Raw genomic sequence first — 2,720 nt, forward strand, 5'->3', positions numbered from 1 at the left:
TTACACTTGCCTGAATATGTATTTTAAATTAACACCAAGATCAAGTGCACACAGTGAAAGTGGTCCTGCTGCCCCTGTAAAGGTGCTTGGCTATTACAAATACTCTTTTTTTCCCCCAGCAGAACAACCTTTGAGTTCACATGCAGTCACACACATGCGTGCCTGGTATTGCCCGTGCATAAGAGGAGCTGTTTCCTGGTCACAAGAAAAGTATTTACTTCAAGACCGACTTAGGTCTCTGAAAAGTTACTGGCTAAGAGCACTCTGAGCAAAGGGTATATGGTAGATTTTATGGAATCAGTGGTCTCACTCATGAGACTGTGGGCCTTGTTGTGATTTCAGATACCATCAGAGAGATATATTTTACTTTCAGAGAAATACTTCATCTTAGCAACATCCTCCAAGTACCAGTTGCATTTGATTTCAGCCAGTAAACTTGTTTTATCTTTTTTTATATTTGTTCTGTTAACTATTTACATTTTTCTTCAAATTGGTCTAGACAAACTGTAAGAGAAATAAATTGCAGACTTTTCCCCAGAGGTCCAGAAATTGCCTTCAGTTTTCCCCTTCCAAAAATATCCAGTCACCAAGCTTCAAGACTGGAGTGAACAATTTCACCCAGGAAATGGCACACATCTGACTGCAGACTCCAATGCATTATTACTACTCTAATTCATTATTGTTTGCCATTTTGTCCCAGAGCATTACACAGAAGCCCACCCACGTAAATTGAATGTGCAGGATGCCCTCAGCGATAAGCTTTCAGCTGATCAAGGCCTTTGTAGGTCAGAAGTTATCTTTAATATGGTATCTAAGCAAGTTACACTCTACCACTGAGGTAAACAAGTGATTTCATTAGTATTTTAAAGATGGGGACAGATGGATGGGCAGAAGCATGATTCCTGTGGGGTCTGGGATTAACTGCCATGTCACAGAAGGGGCAGTAGCTACTTTAAAAAATACAGGGTTCTTTTTGGCAGAACTTCTCAATTTGGCTAGGATCCAATAGACAAACAGGCCTGATATATGCTCAAAACTCCCCTGGGTTACATGGGTTTGCTTCTGACCATGCTAACTTTTCCAGAGATAGACAGTATGCACTAGAACAGGCAGATGGAACAGGACTGGTACCAGTTCCCAAGATGGAAAAGAATGTGCCAGGTGATTGTTATCTCTGCCTCATTCCTCATATTCTCTCAATGTACCTGGGAGGTGTCTTTGGACATAGGCTCAGACCTCCACTCCTGCCAATGGCTGAGCACCTTTTCACTGGAAAAAGTACTGATGGCACAAAGGTAAAAAGATGTATCACTTTGTGGAAGGGTTGAAGATAGACTGTATAACTTTAGCATTTTCAGTGCTAAAGGAAGAATATATTTCTTCCACTACCTCAGAATAAGAAAACTCACTCTGATATGAAACACAGACAAGAAAAGACTCCTACCCCATTTGAGCTTTGCAGTGGGGTTATCAGCCACAGATCAGCCCTGTGAGGAGAGGAAAGGCAAAGAAGGTACATACAGGAAGCCCAGCTCTGCAAAAAGGCAGAGGGTGGAAGCTCTCAGGCTCCAAGGACCTGATCCGTCACAGTAAAGGTGAGTCACAGCACAGTAGCCAAGAGAGAGCAGTGACTCTGGTTGTTGAAGATGTAGTGGCACAACCGGAATCTGGCTCACACCAAACTGTATGGAATGCCCATCTGAGACAGAGGCAAGAGCACACTTGATTTCTGAGTGCAAAAACTGCTTGTGCCCTGTGAGAGGAGACCCCAAGTGCAATGGGTGGGTCAGACTGTTCCTTGGATCATGGTGGTGTTGCACAGCAGGGCCAGGACTCTGTGCCCAGGCTGTTTCTTTCTAACTTTGTCAGACACTGAGCTCACATCAGAAACCAGGTCAGAATCCCTGGTGTTCACATCAGGTGCCAAAATGAGTGTAAAGAATCAGAAATTATGGAGGCAAGTTGAGGGATGGTGATGTTGCTTCCTGAAACAGCATGTAGGCCAAACTCTCTTCCAAAGACAAATGTACTCTGGGATAATTGGATGATAGGACAGAAAGGGCTGGCCTGAGACCCAGGTCCTTGGGAATTTAATCACCCTTATGCTGGCATTAGGACAACAGATTTTTTTAGAGGAAAAAAAATAGTATGTGAAATAAGTATCAAATTTACAAAATTTACAACCTGTCTTATGAACTAAATATCAAACTTATGAAAACTAAATATTACTGAGGACCCAAAGTATGCACACAGCTTTTCCATAATTGCCCATAGGTAGTTCTAGGGACTGCATCCTTTAGTAATGCCTCTTCTGCTCAGTGCTGAAAATACTACAAGTTTTTCTGAAGATGATATTTAAAGGCAAATAAATAGTGTAACCACTCATTGATGATTTCTGCTCACAGCACAGTAGTATGGGAATTTTGACAGCTCAATAAGGCATGTAATTCTAAATTTTTTTCTCTTATTATTATCAGTGATTTAGATATTTTATTCTTTAGAATTAAAAATAAATAAAGGTATAAGAACACAGTTGAGATCACTGTTTCTTATCATCAGTGAAGTTTTTAGTACCATTAAAATAGTTCTTTATACTGCCCAACTTAGCAAGACAGTAAGACTATGAGGGATCCATCAGGGTTTGTAGACATGCCTTCCCCAGATTTCTCTTAGTAATGTGACCACAAACCTACTATTGGAGTCAAAGGGCAGCATTTCTG

This window comes from Gallinula chloropus (genome assembly GCF_964237585.1).
Source record: "Gallinula chloropus genome assembly, chromosome: 1".
NCBI lineage: Eukaryota > Metazoa > Chordata > Aves > Gruiformes > Rallidae > Gallinula > Gallinula chloropus.